The following is a 17,482-nucleotide window of genomic DNA, read 5'->3' as shown; positions in this document are numbered from 1 at the left end:
CCCGATCTGCTGCCCACCACCGCCTCGCCGCCTCGCCGGAACCCCGCCGGACCCGAGGTAGCGGCCGCCGATTTTTTTTTATAAAACCATTCGGATTTTTTTAAAACCGTAGATCCGTCTTTTTAGTTTTGGTTCGTCGGTTTTCTCGGTTTAGTTATTTAGCAAACGCCCGTTCGTTCTTTCGTTTTAACGAACGGTTTTCACGTTTAGCCGCAGACATCGAACGTTCGTTCGTTAGCCTGTTCGTCAGTTTTTATTTTTCTCGGGTTTTTTGTGATTATTTTCGATCGCGATTTCTGATCCGATTTTCATTCTAGTATAACTTTTCGCTCATTTATCGGAATCAGGCGATTCAAGCGCCTAGAGTTTCCTCGCGAACTGGAGCTAGAAGAAGAACTCAAGTCTACACACGATGTATATGAGGAGGAAATGACGACACTCGTGGAGAAGAATGATGACTTGAAGAAGAAGCTAAAAGTATTCATGGGATTCCCCGCGCCGAGAGGAGAAGACGATGATTGCACTTATCCAGAGAACTACATCATCATCGATGACACCGACTCGGACCCCGACGATAGCGATGATGACTATGTTGATGAAGCAGGAGCAGATATCATGGAGTCTTCGACAGATCAATTTTTCTAGTCGACCACCATAACAGTAGTAGTATTCCCTCATGTATATAGTAGTCCGAGCACTTTTGTAACGATAGTTAGACTGATGTACGCCCTTGTTTGAATTGACTGAAGTGTTATTGTTTGTGTTTGTCTCATGTGCATATGGGTAGTGTTTTCCCTCTAGATATATTTCTGTTCTATATTCTCATCCTTTCTAAAAACCCTCAGATGCCTCCGAGACGCGACAATAGATTTGCATTCCCACCAAATCTCACTCAGTTGATCCAACAACAGAATGCATTGATGCAGATACTAGTTCAGAATCAGAATCAGGGGAACAACAACCCACCACCACCACCACCTGTTGATCACTTAGCCCATTTCTTGAGGCTCAATCCGTCGGTGTTCTCTAGTAGCACCGAGCCGATAGTTGCAGATGATTGGCTCCGCAAGATTGGAAGGGAGTTGACCACTTCCGGATGCACAGATGCGGAGAGAGAGTGCATTTTGCCACACACCAGCTTGATGGACCCACAGCATCATGGTGGGAGAATTTTACAGCCACTTACCCCATCGACACTATCACATGGGACCAGTTTCAGCAGGCTTTCCGTACTGCTCATGTTTCAGTAGGATCTATGGCCATGAAGAAGTGTGAGTTTCGCAACTTGCGCCAAGGAGGACGTACAATTGGCCCGTATGTGGATGACTTTAGCAAGCTAGCACGTTATGCCCCAGATGACGTTGCTACGGATGTAGCCAAGCAGGAGAAGTTTCTAGAAGGACTGAATGATGAGCTGAGCATGCAGTTGATGGTGGCAACCTTCAACAACTACCAGGAGTTGGTAGATAGAGCTCTGTTGATTGAAAGGAAGCAGTAGCGGATTGACAGCCGCAAGAGGAAGTATGGACAAGGGAAGTACAATTCTGGAGCTCAGCAGAAGCCTCATTTTACCCCGAACTCGGGAGGACCTTTTCAGCATACCCATGGAGGTCATAATTACAATGGAGGGAGTTAGCACAACCATAGTGGCCCCAATAATGGCAATGGGAATGGAGGAAGCAATGGACAGAATCGTGCCAACCCGTCAACACCAGCCAAGAGGGATCTAATCCACATTACCTGTTTCAAATGCCAGAAGACTGGACATTATGCCACTAAATGTCCTGAAGCAAAGAATGGAAATGGAAATGGAAGCTCTGGGAAGAAGCCTAACCCTTTCAACAAGGGACAGGTGAACCACGTTAGCGTGGAGGAGGTTGAAGCCCAGCCAGATGGAGTAATAGGTAAGTTTTTGGTTAAGTCATTTACTACAATCGTTCTTTTTGATACTGGTGCGTCGCTTTCATACATATCAAGGGGATTTGTGGATAGGTATAAGCTTCCAACCCAAGCCCTTAGGTCACCCATGTTAGTAACCTCGCCGGGAGCTGAGTATATGGCTAGCCTATGGTGTGATCGGTTACCATTAAGGATTAGTAACTATGTGTTCCCCTCAGACCTAATAGTATTGGAGTCGCAAGGACTGGATGTGATATTAGGCATGCATTGGTTATCAAAGTATGGAGGGAACATTGAATGCGCCAGTAAGTCGATTTTGCTTACCACCCCAGAAGGAAGAAGGATCAAGTATGTATCCCGGCATGTGCAGAGGAGGACTCAAGTGAATTCCTTATCAGGAGTTGTACAGGAGGAAGTACCAGTGGTGAAGGATTTCCCTGTCGTATTTCCAGAAGAGTTGCCAGGCATGCCATCGGATATAGACATTGAGTTTTTGATTGAGCTTTTGCCAGGCACAGGGCCAATATCTAAGAGACTGTACAGGATGCCTGCAAAGGATTTGGAGGAAATTAAGTAGATTAAGGAGTTACTGGATAAAGGCTGTATTCGCCCAAGTTCGTCACCTTGGGGATCGCCAGTGCTTGTGGAAAAGAAGGATGGATCATTGAGGATGGTTGTTGATTATCGAGGATTGAATGAAGTAACAATCAAGAACAAGTACCCACTGCTGATGATCAATGATCTGTTTGACCTGTTGCAAGGAGCTAAAGTATTTTCCAAGATCGATCTGCGATTAGGATACCACCAGCTGAAGATTCGAGAGCAGGATATACCTAAGACAACTTTTACCACCAGGTACGGGCTATATGAGTATATCGTTATGTCATTTGGTCTGACTAACGCACCTGCCTATTTCATGAACATGATGAACAAGGTGTTTATGGAGTTTTTGGATAAGTTCGTCGTGGCGTTCATTGATGATATTTTGGTCTAGTCGAAGAATGAAGAGGAGCATAAGGAGCATTTGCATTTGGTACTTGGGAAGCTCAGAGAACATCAGCTATATGCCAAGTTCAGCAAGTGTGAGTTTTGGTTGAAAGAAGTGGGATTTCTCAGACATGTGATATCCGGAGAAGGAATAGCAGTAGACCCCACCAAAGTTGTCACTGTGACAAATTGGGACGCTCTTAGAACAGTTGGAGAGATCCGGAGTTTTCTTGGACTCGCAGGATACTACCGGAGGTTCATTGAGAATTTCTCAAATATTGCCAAACCCATGATGGAGTTGTTGAAGAAGGACACCAAATTCAAATGGACTAAGGAATGTGAGGCTAGTTTCCAGGAGTTGAAGAAACGTTTGGTTACATCACCGGTGTTGAGTCTGCCAGATCAGCGCAAGCATTATGAAGTATATTGCGATGCTTCTCATCGAGGACTTGGAGCAGTGCTTATGCAGGAGGGAAAAGTTGTTTCATATGCCTCACGACGGCTTAAGCCCCATGAGCTAAATTATGCTACACATGATTTGGAGTTAGCAGCCATAGTACACACATTGAAGACATGGAGACATTTTCTCATCGGAAACCATTGTGAGGTGTACACAGATCACAAGAGTTTGAAGTACATCTTCACACAGAAGGAGTTGAATCTCAGGCAAAGGAGATAGTTGGAGCTCATTAAGGATTATGATATGAGATTGCATTATCACCCCGTAAAGGCTAACGTAGTAGCCGATGCGTTGAGCCGCAAGAGCCATGTCAACACACTCATGACCGGAGAGTTACCAAAGGAGTTAGCCGAGGATCTTCGGGAGCTATGTTTGGAGATAGTTCCACGAGGCTATGTAGCAGCATTGGAGATTCAATCTACGTTGATGGATAAGATCAGAGAGGCTCAAAAGACTGACAAGGAGATTGTGGAGATAAAGGAGATGATGAGCAAAGTAAAAGCTAAGGGATTTCGTGAGGATGAACACGATACATTATGGTTTGAGTACCGCGTTTATGTGCCTAGTGACCCAGAAATCAGGAAGTTGATTCTACAAGAGGCCCATGATTCACCATATTCGATTCACCCAGGAAATAGCAAGATGTATCTAGAGTTGAAGGACACTTTTTGGTGGATCGGAATGAAGAAGGATATTGCGGAGTATGTGGCAGTTTGTGATGTATGTCAGAGAGTAAAGGCAGAGCATCAGAAGCCAGCAGGATTGTTACAACCATTGCCGATACCCGAATGGAAGTGGGATAAGCTAGGCATGGATTTTATCACGGGATTGCCCAGGACTCGTTCAGGCTATGACTCGATATGGGTTGTAGTTGATCGTTTGACGAAGGTAGCTCATTTCATCCTAGTGAAGACCACTTACACAAGTGCTAAGTTGGCAAAGATATACATGACCAGGATCGTATGTCTGCATGGAGTTCTGAGGACCATTGTATCAGATAGAGGAACCCAATTTACCTCAAATTTCTGGAATCAGTTGCACGAAACTTTGGGTACTAGGCTAGAGTTCAGTACAGCCTTTCATCCACAGACATATGGACAGATGGAGGACATGTTGAGAGCTTGTGCGCTAGATTATGGATCTAGTTGGGACGACAATTTGCCATATGCAGAGTTCCTTACAACAACAGTTATCAATCCAGTTTGAAGATGGCCCCTTTCGAAGCTTTGTACGGAAGGAGGTGCAGGACACCGTTGTTGTGGGATGAAGTTGGAGATCGCCAGTTGTTTGGACCAGATTTGATTAAAGAGTCTGAAGAGAAGGTTAAGTTGATTCGCGATAGGCTCAAGGTAGCCCAGTCTAGGCAGAAGAGCTATGCGGATTCTAAACGCAAGCAGATAGCTTACGAAGTTAGAGACAGAGTTTATCTTCATGTGTCCCCACTTCGATGAGTAAGCATTTTGGAGTTAAGGGAAAGTTAGCACCATGTTCTGTGGGACCATCAAAAGTTTTGGAGTGTATGGGAGAAGTTGCTTACAAGTTGGAATTGCCCGAAGGATTATCAGAAGTTCATGATGTGTTCCATGTTTCCCAGTTCAAGAAGTGCCACGCAGAGATGGCCGATATACCGCTGAGAGATACAGTGCCACTGGAAGCGATTCAGTTGGATAGCAATTTGGCCTACGAGGAGAAACCAGTCCAGATTCTCGAGTTTGCCAGCCGAGTCACGTGGAGCAAGGTTATCAAGTTCTATAAAGTTAAGTGGAGCCACCATACCGAGGATGAAGCCACCTGGGAGCGAGAGGAAGACCTAATGAAGGACCACCCTCACCTATTTTCTAGCCAACCTGAATCTCGAGGGCGAGATTCATCTTAAGGGGGGTAGGTTTGTAACATCCCAAATTTTGAATTTGGAATGTTATACATTAGATCATCATTGCATATCATATTTTATTGTATTTTGGCTTGATCCTAGAAACTCTACGTAACTCAAGGACCCACGGAGAGAGTTGGGGATTTTGTTATTATCATATTTGAGTTTTCTCAAATTTTTGAAAATAGGATCATTTGATTTTAATTATTTTATCTTCGTATATTTCTTTTATAAAAATAAGAGAGAGGGAATAAAATGACTTTCCCAAAATAAATAAATATTGGATATTTAGTAATAAAATCAAATAAGATTTTATTTCAGAGTTTTATTGCTATTTTATTTGAATTAGGAAAAATGCGCGTTTTCAAAATTGCATTTTAGGCCCAAATAAATGTTCATCTTGTCCGGCTTATTTTTAGAGGAAGGGGAAAATTTATTTTGGGATTTTTGGAGTCCGTTTAGTATTTCTTTTCTTTCTTTTTCTGCATGTTAGAATTATTAAAACAAAGTAAACCGACTCCAGGCCGTTGCCAAGCGGGACTCCGCCGGGGGGGTTCTTTATAAGCCAGGGCTCCCCTGCCCCGAAAGCCCACACCGCTGCCGCCCAGCCCACCCACGCCAAAACCCTAGCCGCCGCCTCGCCGCCGTCGTTGCCACTACCGCAGCCGCGCGCTGCCGCCCGTGCCGCCGCCGGAGCCGCCGCCGCCCGATCTGCCACCCCGCCGCCTGCCGCCGCCTCGCCGGAACCCCGTCGGACCCGAGGTAGTCGCCGCCATTTTTTTATAAAACCGTTTGGGTTTTTTTAAAAACCCTAGATACGTTTTTTTAGTTTTGATTCATCGTTATTCCCGGTTTAGTTATTTAGCGAACGCCCGTTCATTCGTTCATTTTAACGAACGGTTTTCACCATTTAGCCATAGATAGCGAACGTTCGTTCGTTAGCCTGTTCATCAGTTTTTCTTTTTCTCGGGTTTTTCGCGATTATTTTCGATCGCGATTTCTGATCCGATTTTCATTCTAGTATAACTTTTTGCTCGTTTATCGGAATCAGGCGATTCAAGCGCCTAGAGTTTCATCTCGAAACCCTCTTTCCATTTAACCAACTCAAACAAGTTTTTTCTACTATAAAACTTGACTTAGGTCCAGATTAGTAAATGAAGCTTGTTTCTTTTGCCGTTTGAGTTTCGTTCCTTCGTTTGATTTGATTCTTTTTGCAAACCGGAGTTCTTAAGTTGAACTTTCTGGTTAGATCTCTTATTTGAGTTTTACCCTTGCATTAGATGAGTGCTTATTGTATGCTTGTTTGTTTGTGATAGAGTACCTGGAGTGCGCAGCATGCTACTACGAGTCTCTAGGTTCACGGATCATCAGCAAGACAAGTAACACGTTGATCATACCTTTTAACTACCCAGTTTTATTGCATTGGATCAATCCTCAAACAATTGAATGGTTAGGATCTGATTAATATGTGGGTTTTTGGGAAGTAGATGAGGTAGTACCTATTGCCCTGTTATTTATCAAACCTTTGGGAGTTACTTCTACGTTTGCTTATATTGCTATGCTATGCTTGTAGACGTGGATTGGGTGAGTGAATCCATGACAGATGTGAGATTGTTAAATAATGGTTCAACTTAAGGTGGCAACTTAAATACACACCTGGGTGGATTGAGCCACCTGGGGAACCCAGTATTGCCTGTATTTTTGTAAATCCAAGGGTACCATGTGATTCTCCTATGGACTACCACCCATGCTCAAAGGGATCATGAGATTATTCATGCTGGAAACTTCCGTGTGCAGCCGCAAGCTACTATGGGCTCTAGCATAGTTGAGTAGGCTGTGTGACCTCTTTCAGTGGTAGGCTAGCAGATGTAGGGGATGTAGGTTGGTACTGTCTACCCAGAGTAACGAGTTAATGCTTTTGAAAGACTATGTCTCGGTCATCCGTTTCTCAAACACCATGTAGTACGAGAAATCCAACAAAGGCGATCGAGTCTTGCGGGGAAAAGTGCGCAAACCTCTGCAAAGTGTACAAACTAATCATGGTTAGCCGTGTCCCCAGTTATGGACGTTTTGAGTATTTAGTATCTTGGATTATCATGTGAATCTCATCATGTTACTTGATTTAATTTTATTGCGTTAATGATGATGCTTAATTGGGATTGAGTTGGAGGAACCTTCTCAATGTTTAACAACCACCATGATAGTTAAATAAAATTTATTCCATTGTTGTAGGGAAAAATTGGCTTTATGCAAAACTGTAACCATAGAGCTTTCGACCAGCCATATATGCATGTAGTGATAGCATTATTTTGTTCATTACTCTCTATGTGTTACATTGCCAGCATATTCCATGTGGTGACCCATTTTCGGGCTGCAACGTTCATGTTGCAGACTTTTCAGACGATGAGTAAGGTGCCTTAGGTCATGGTCTTTCACTCGGTGATGCCATTGGAGTTGATGGACTCGCTTTATCTTCCAAGCCTTCCGTTGTTATCGTTTTAGATGGCCTTAAGCCATATTTATTGTAATAAGTTCTCTTTTGAGACATTCGATGTAACAAGTGTGTGATTGCTACTCTGTTATAAATCCTTCAAGTACTGTGCGTGTCAGCATTACTGTTTGAGGTCTGGTCTCTACAGGGCCGCTATCTGATCACAGCGATGCCGATGATAAAACTTATAAACCTGTCTCCGGAGAGGAGAACAGTCCTGTCGACAATGCACTCATCATCCCGGAAAAGCACTTGGAACAAGAGAACCTCCACAAAAGGCTCATCGCCACCGCGAGGAGCATGAAGAAGCAGAAGCAAAGGCTTAAGGCCGTGCAGGATACACTCAACCACAGATGGAAGAAAGTGCTCGACACTGGAAAAAAAATACGATGGTGATCGCCACACAAAGAGCTACCCAAAGGCCATCCCGCCGAGAAACAATACGGCCGATTTGCCGGACTGACTACCCCGTGGCCGAGACAGAGCGGCTGATGACACCGCACACAAGTCAGCACACGATCTACGTGAGTACCTGGACAAAAGAGCCGGTATGGCTAGGTCCATCTATGGATCTAGGAAGCGTGCTCTTATGCAGGATCACAGCCACCCAAACGACTATACTGATCGAATACCAGCTCGGAATCAACACCGAACACTACATCCATCGGAAGCATGCCATGACACATCCAAATACAGGGGTGCCGTGCACCCCCTCTGCTTCACCGATGAGGTGCTGGATCATGAATTTCCAGAGGGATTTAAAACCGTACAGATAGAGGCATACGACGGAACGACAGACCCTGCAGTCTGGATCGAGGACTTCATTCTTCACATCCATATGGCTCGCGGAGACGATCTCCATGCCATCAAATACCTGCCCCTCAAGTAGAAAGGACCAGCTCGGCACTGGTTGAAAAGCCTCCCCAAAAACTCCATTGGAAGTTGGGAGGAACTTGAGGATGCTTTCAGGGCTAATTTTCAAGGGACATATGTCCGACCTCAGGATGCAGACGATTTAAGTCACATAATCCCACAACCCGGAGAGTCAGCCCGTAAGCTTTGGAACGGATTCCTCACCAAGAAGAACCAAATCGTCGACTGCCCGGACGCCGAAGCCTTAGCGGCTTTCGAACATAGTGTCCGGGACGAATGGCTCGCTAGACACCTCGGCTAGGAAAAGCCAAGAACAATGGCAGCTCTGACAAACCTGATGACCCGCTTTTGCGCGGGCGAGGACAGTTGGTTAGCCCGCAGCGGCACCAGCGACCCAGGCACATATGAAATCAGGGACGGCAATGGGAAGCCGCAATGCAATAAAAACAAGTGTCGTAATAATGAAGACAGCCCAGACAACACGGTGGTAAACGCCGGATTCATGGGCTCTCGACCCAGTCTATGGAAAAAGGCATTTAAAGGTTGCAGAGATGGACCATCCAGCCTAAACAAAATTCTAGATAGATCATGTCAGATTCATGGCACCCCCGAGAAACCTGCGAATCACACCAACAGAGAATGCTAGGTCTTCAAGCAGGCCGGCAAGCTAAACGCCGAACACAAGGGGAGGGAGCCGCCAAGTGAAGACGAGGACGAACCTCGCCAGCCGAACACTGGGGGACAGAAAAAATTTCCACCAGAGGTCAAAACAGTGAACATGATTTACGCAACCCACATACCAAAGAGGAAGCGCAAACGCGCACTCCGAGACGTATATGCTGTAGAACCCGTCGCCCCCAAATTCAAAACATGGTCGGCCTGCCCGATCACTTTCGATCGCATGGATCATCTGACTAGTATGCGGCATGGAGGTTCGACTGCCTTGGTGCTCAACCCAATAATCGACGGATACCATCTCACTCGAGTCCTTATGGACGGTGGTAGTAGTCTTAATCTGATATATCAGGAAACTGTCCGCAAGATGGGGATAGACCCGTCAAGAATCAGCCAAAGCAATACCACCTTTAAAGGAGTAATACCAGGCGTAGAGGCCTGCTACATGGGCTCTCTAACATTAGAGGTTGTATTCGGTTCTCCCGACAACTTGCGAAGCGAAGAATTAATCTTCGACATCACCCCATTCCAAAGCGGCTACCATGCACTACTCGGAAGAACGGCCTTCGCTCATTTCAATGTAGTTCTGCACTACGCTTATCTTAAACTTAAGATGCCCAGTCCACATGGAGTCATCACAATTAGCGGAAATACATAGTGCTCCCTGCGTGCGGAAGAATATGTGGCGGCTCCAGTAGCCGAACCACTGACCGGCCTCGTCAACCCAAGTAACTAATCGGTCGTTGAAGACCATGGACACAGCTAGACATGTTCGGCCCACCACTATTTATACCAACCCAGATAAACCTGAGCTTGACTAACAGTTATACCCGCATATGTGGTGCTAGGGGCTGACCACACGAAAAGAATCCATAGTTCGGCTGGATCCTACTTACACTCAAGAAATTGAATTCTCATGCTTCATTAAGAGTAACCAACTTTCCGCACGGTCACACCAGATTTTTTTCACCTGGGCTTTCCCTTTTTCTTTACAAATGACCATGGTGCTACACCCTTCTAGGATACGGCACAACGGAGAAAAGGCGCAGACGTGCAGCAGGGCCCCGTTCCAAGGTTTCTTTTTAGATTAAGACCCGGTGTAAACCTTTTTTATCATCTCTTGTTGGTTCACACCCTCTTGGTAGGCGTTATTGGCAGTTTATTATTCGCCATTCTAAAATAGACGTTACAAGGGCAGCAATCAATGTGTTTTTGAGAATTATGCTCTCACCACAGCCGCTCTTTTGTCACGCCGGACTAATGCACGTACCAGGAAATTTAGGGTTCATTATCGAGGGCGGTACGCAGCCCAATATATATTGAAAAGTATGAATACCTTCGGGAGTGTTCGGCGTCGCGAGTTTGGCCTTATATGCATCAGCTCCAAATCATGTCTTTGGTCAATAGTTGGGTTTGCCCGGCTCCCGTGTTTTGCTACCTTACATTCCGCTCTATCGGCTAAGGTGGCACCGGGAGAACTACTGCAATTGTGCCCTGGTTCATCTGGATGAGCACCTTAGTAGAGAAAGCCGAAAACTGACTATCATGATAAAGCGAGAGACTGGTCAACCACTCATTGACCCATCAGAATCTTCCTGATTACTCTGCATTAATGAAGGACCGGTTTCCCGGTCACGTATGTACACGCACCATATTCGGATGAGCGCGGACATACCAGGGGCTATATAGTAGCCCCACCGTCAAACTCCTATGGCTAAGTGAAAGTGTTAAAGCTATATAGTCCGATTGCCTCATTCACCGCACTATCACCTCCTTAACGGACCAAGATGTTGGATCAAGTGTGATTACGCGCTTTGCCGAACACCCCCGCATTATATGCGTGGGGGCTGAAGCCGACGACTGCAAACTTTCAAGGTATATACATACATACATAAGCGGCCGCACAGGAGGAACAACAATACTTTACGGGCAAAAGTATAAATATAGCCTTTATTATTAAAAGCATTGTTCTTACAATCAAGATACATGTCACTAGAACATGGTATTATTTGAGCACCGAGCCTCTATTAAACGGGCACCTTCTAGGACCTCTTCAAAATAGTGCTCGGGCGAGTCCTGACCCCAAAGCGGACCCTTGGTTGCAATATCGGTGGCCTCCATCTTTGCCCAATATGTCTTAACACGGGCAAGAGCCATCCGCATACCCTCTATGCACGCTGACTTCTTGACAGCATCGATATGCGGCACAGCATGAAGAAATCGTTGCACCAAACCAAAATAACTACCCGAGCTCGGTTCCTTCGGCCATAGATGATCCACGACAGCCTTCATGGCAAGCCCGGACAACCTACGGAGCTCGGCCCACTCGGCCATTTGCTCATTCAACAGCAGCAGACGTTTTGGAGCACTGAACTACGACCAGAACAATCTTTACACCTCATGATCTTTCCGTTCCTTGAAATACTCCGTTGCATCAGCAGCACTCTTTGCTAAATCCAAGTATGCGTCCGCAGAACTCCACAATTGATCAAGAGGGGAATATTTCAGATCGCCGAACTTCGTTCGGAATAAAAAGGGCTTCCCAGCCGCGATATCACCAGCTTGCTGAAGCTCCTCCCGTGCCGCTCTGATTTCAGAGCGAGTTTCCTTTGCTGCTTGCAAGGCCTTCTCTAGGTCAGCCGTTTTGGCTTGGTTTTCCCTTTTGAGAAGCTCATATTGGCTGGCGGCATTTTTTATCTCAATGGCCATGTTGGCTATTTTATCCTCACTTTGGCGATGCGCAGCCTGTTCGGCTTTTAATTCTTCGGCTGCCTTCAGGGCAGCCGCATCACTTCTCCTGGCTTTCTCCTTGGCTCGGGCAAGTTCTGCCCGAAGGGTCTCCACGGTGGCAGCTCCATCTGCAGTCAAAGCATACTATAAATACTAGCATCATCCTCCTCTTAATATTTGCTGACCACCCGAATATTCATACCCTGTGCCTCGTCAAGCCGCTTGTTAACAAGCATGATGTCCGCATCTGCCACGTCAAGTTGCCGCCTCAATTCGGCAAATTCAGCAGTTCGGTCAGCCGCCGGATCTGCAGTTGCATGTGCACGAAAGCAGCGCTATTACTTGAGACTATGATCCTCTGCCTGCCATGTCTTCACGGCAACTAGAGTCTCAGGGGCTACTATCTATACAAAGTACACCTTGCGTGTGCGGTGCGGTCAAAAATATATATATATCACTTTGCATACCACAAAGCCTCTTAGCAGGCTCGTGAAAGCTTCATTCAACCCGCTTTTTGCGGATGAAATCCTCTCAACCACCGTACCCATTAAGGTACGATGTGCCTTTGATATAGCCACTTGCTCTAGAAGACCCGTCAATGTGTCCGGTCATTCACCGGACAATCCCGGGTTTTTTCTGTTGGTCTCCTTAGGAGCCGAGAACTCCGGACTTCGGGTGGCCGAAGAGTTACCTTCTGGCCTTTGCGGATCAGGAGAAATCCTTCTGGACGAGAGCTCAGGGTCGTCCGCCTCATGAGGTGGGGAAGCAGGAGGAGGCGTTTCGCTGTCCATCCCCCAAAGACGAACATTGTTGAGAAGGGCTATGAGCCGGACTATGAAACATATGCCTCGGTTGTTATTCACAGGAAAAGAGCAGGGCGTATTTACTAAAGTGCCTTTGTTCACTTACGGCTCGGTTGACGGTTGGCCCCCTTGTGGGCATTGTGCGGTAAGAATGCCCTCCGGGACAGGGCCCCCTGGTGAAGGTTTATTCCCTCATTTGGAAACTTCCGTTTCCAAGTCTTTAGAGGCGGTCCTTTTCTTCCCATGGGGGGAGGGGATTCTAGATTCACCTCCCCGATCATCCTCCAATACGGAGGCACTAATTACCCCGGGTAGGATGCGTAGCGTATGAAGACCGCTTTGGCTTCTCTATTCCTCCCCTCGTCTTCTCCTGATGGCACTTGATAAGGTACGCGACCCAGCATCCTGGTTAGCATAGGATCCGGCGAGCCTTCAGGAAGAGGGGCCGAACACCTGATCCTCTCCGCCTTTCTTATCCAGTCCTGGCCGAGGGTAATTTTTTAGAATAATGTTGTGACAAATATAATGACAGCATGTTCGATCACGGAGTTACTTACTTGGGTATCTGGACGGTTACAGTTGAGACCCGCATCCTCGATGGTGTCCGGACTCTTTATTCATGATTCGAAGAATAAACTATACATCCCTTCGAGCGTCACACCGAAGAAGTGTTGAATGGTTCGTGGTCCTTTGATACGTCTCCAACGTATCTATAATTTTTTATTGCTCCATGCTACTTTATCTACTGTTTTAGGCAATATTGGGCTGTATTATCCACTTTTATATTATTTTTGGGACTAACCTATTAACCGGAGGCCCAGCATAGATTTGCTGTTTTATGCCTATTTTAGTGTTTCAAGGAAAAGGAATATCAGACGGAGTCAAAATGGAACGAAATCAACTGGAGAAGTTATTTTTGGAAGGAAAGCAACCCGAGAGACTTGGAGTCCACATCAACAAAGAAACAAGGAAGGCACGAGGTAGGGGGGGCCCTCCACCCTCGTGGGGCCCTCGTGGCTCCCCTGACGTATTTCTTCCTCCTATATATACCAATATACCCTAAAACTTCCAGAACAGAAGATAGAACAGGAGTTCCACCGCCGCAAGCCTCTGTAGCCACCAAAAACCTCTTGGGGGCCCGTTCCGGCACCCTGCCGGAGGGGGATCCCATCACCGGTGGCCATCTTCATCATCCCGATGCTATCCATGACGAGGAGGGAGTAGTTCTCCCTCGGGGCTGAGGGTATGTACTAGTAGCTATGTGTTTGATCTCTCTCTCTCATGTTCTCTCTTGTGTTCCCTCGATGGCACGATCTTGATGTATCCCGAGCTTTGCTATTGTAGTTGGATCTTATGATGTTTCTCCCCCTCTACTCTCTTGTGATGAATTGAGTTTCCCCATTGAAGTTATCTTACTGGATTGAGTCTTTATGAGAACACTTGATGTATGTCTTGCCGTGATTATCTGTGGTGACAATGGGATATCATGTGCCACTTGATGTATGTTTTGGTGATCAACTTGCGGGTTTCGTGACATTGGGAACCTATGCATAGGGGTTGGCACACGTTCTTGCCTCTCCGGTAGAAACTTTGGGGCACTCTTCGAAGTACTTTTATGTTGGTTGGATTAATCTGAGATTGTGTGATGCATATCGTATAATCATGCCCACGGATACTTGAGGTGACAATGGAGTATCTAGGTGACGTTAGGGTTTTGGTTGATTTGTGTCTTAAGGTGTTATTCTAGTATGAACTCTTTTATAGATCGATCCGAAAGAATAACTTTGAGGTGGTTTTGTACCCTACCATAATCTATATGTTTGTTCTCTGCTATTAGTGGCTTTGGAGTGACTCTTTGTTGCATGTTGAGGGCCTGTTATATGATCTATCTATGTTATTATTGTTGAGAGAACTTGCACTAGTGAAAGTATGAACCCTAGGCCTTATTACCGTTTACGCTCACTTTTATCATTAGTTACCTTGCTGTTTTTATATTTTCAGATTACAAAAACCTATATCTACTATCTATTTTGCACTTGTATCACCATCTCTTCGTCGAACTAGTGCACCTATACAATTTACCATTGTATTGGGTGTGTTGGGGACACAAGAGACTCTTTGTTATTTGGTTGTACGGTTGCTTGAGAGAGACCATCTTCATCCTACGCCTCCTACGGATTGATAAACCTTAGGTCATCCAATTGAGGGAAATTTGCTATTGTCCTACAAAACTGTGCACTTGCAGGCCCAACAACGTCTACAAGAAGAAGGTTGTGTAGTAGACATGAAGATCTTTTCTGGCGTCGTTGCCGGGGAGGTGAGTGCTTGAAGGTATATCTTTAGATCTTGCAATCGAATCTTTTTGTTTCTTGTTTTATCACTTGTTTAGTTTATAAAAGAAAACTACAAAAAATGGAGTTAAGTTTGTCTCATACTTTACGTCTTTTTAATATCTTTCGTGAGAATGATGGAAAGGAAAATTGTGCTTAAGTGCTAGAAGAAGAATTACATAGAATGCTTGGCCTAAAATATGTGAATGATGAGCATGATTGCAATGTTGTTGGTACGAATTCTTTGAATATCCATGATGCTAATGATATGCAAAGCCACAAGCTTGGGGAAGCTATGTTTGATGAAGATGATATTCTTTGTCCCCCAAGCTTTGATGAGAAAATTTACTATGATGAAAGCATGCCTCCTATCTATGATGATTATTGTTATGACACGTATGCTTTAAAGAATAATGATAACCATGAAACTTGTCATCTTGATCTTAATTTACAATCACATGATAGTTATTTTGTTGAGTTTGCTCCCACTACTATTCATGAGAAGAATTTTGCTTATGTGGAGAGTAGTAAATTTTCTATGCTTGTAGATCATGAAAAGAATGCTTTAGGTGCTGGTTATATTGTTGAATTCATTCATGATGCTACTGAAAATTATTATGAAGGAGGAACATATGCTTGTAGGAATTGCAATAATATCAAGTTTCCTCTCTATGTGCTTCAAATTTTGAAGCTATGCTTGTTTTACCTTCCTATGCATGTTGATTATTGTTCCCATAAGTTGTTTGCTCACAAAATCCCTATGCATAGGAAGTGGGTTAGGCTTAAAAGTGCTAGTCATATGCTTCATGATGCTCCCGTTATGTTTCAATTCTTATCTTTTATGTGAGCATCATTGTCATCATCATGCCTAGCTAAAAGGCATTAAAGAAAAGCGCTTGTTCTGAGACAACCCAATACTTATCCTCACTGTTTTTGTGTGTCCACATGATTATGCAATTGTATTAATCATGTTTTATAGCTTTTGTTTCAATAAAGTGCCAAGTAAGACCTTTAGGATGGCTTACGGTGATAGTTGTGTTGATCCTGCTGAAAATCAAAAACTTTTGCACCCACTAAATTAGTTTTGTTAATTCACAGAAACATGCTTCGAATCTGATTTTTTTTTCTGGATTGGTACACGAATTTCTTAGGACTTCCTAATTTGGTAGAATTTTTGTAGTTCCAGAAGTATACGTTTGATACAGATTACTACAGACTGTTCTGTTTTTGACAGATGCTGTTTTCTATGTGTCATTTGCTTATTTTGATGACTCTATGAGTAGTATCGAAGGGTATGAACCATAGATAAGTTGGAATACAGTAGATATTACACCAATATGAATTTAGAATGAGTTCATTACAGTACCTAAGTGGTTGTTTTATTTTCTTATACTAACGGAGCTTACGAGTTTTCTGTTGAGTTTTGTGTTGTGGAGTTTTCAAGTTTTGGGTAAAGAATCGATGGACTATGGAATAAGGTGTGGCAAGAGCCTAAGCTTGGCGATGCCCAAGGCACCCCAAGGTAATATTCAAGGACAACCAAGAGCCTAAGCTTGGGGATGCCCCGGAAGGCATCCCCTCTTTCATCTTCGTTCATCGGTAACTTTACTTGGAGCTATATTTTTATTCACCACATGATATGTGTTTTGCTTGGAGCGTCATTTACTTTTGTTAGTTTTTGCTTACTGTTAGTTAGAATAATGTTTTGCATCTTTGCCATGCTTATTTTGCTAGTATACATGTTGCTGTTTGAAAACAGAAAGTTTACCGCTGTTGCAAAAATTCCCTAGAAAAGTAAGAGAATGTTATAATGTTGAATATTTTTGCATATTAAGCTCTGATAAATTTATTACAGTGTGAATTTTAGTTCATAATTTTTGGAGTTAGGGAAGTATTGATACTCTTGCACTCTTTACAGACTGTACTGTTTTGGCAGATTGCTATTATGTTTGCATATGTTTGTTTGTTTAATGATTCTATTTGAGGATAGGGGTATTAAATATGCAGAGGCATTTAGTATGCAATGTTGAATAATAATTTTAGTGATTTTTTACAGTAGAAAATGATAAGGTTTTGCATTGGTTTATACTAACCTATCTCACGAGTTCTTGTTGAGTTTGTTGTGAATGAAGCTTTTGATAAAAAGAGAAACCATGATATGAGAGGAATTAAGGAGACACAAAAGCTCAAGCTTGGGGATGCCCAAGGCACCACAAGATAATATTTCAATAAGACTCAAGCATCTAAGCTTGGGGATGCCCCGGTAGGCATCCCACCTTTCTTCTTCAACAACTATCGGTTAGTATCGGTTGAGCCTAAGTTTTTGCTTCTTCACATGAGTTGTGCCATCCTTGCAATGTA

This window comes from Triticum dicoccoides, chromosome 1B (genome assembly GCF_002162155.2).
Source record: "Triticum dicoccoides isolate Atlit2015 ecotype Zavitan chromosome 1B, WEW_v2.0, whole genome shotgun sequence".
Lineage (NCBI taxonomy): Eukaryota > Viridiplantae > Streptophyta > Magnoliopsida > Poales > Poaceae > Triticum > Triticum dicoccoides.
Note: the sequence above shows the minus strand (reverse complement) of the source record.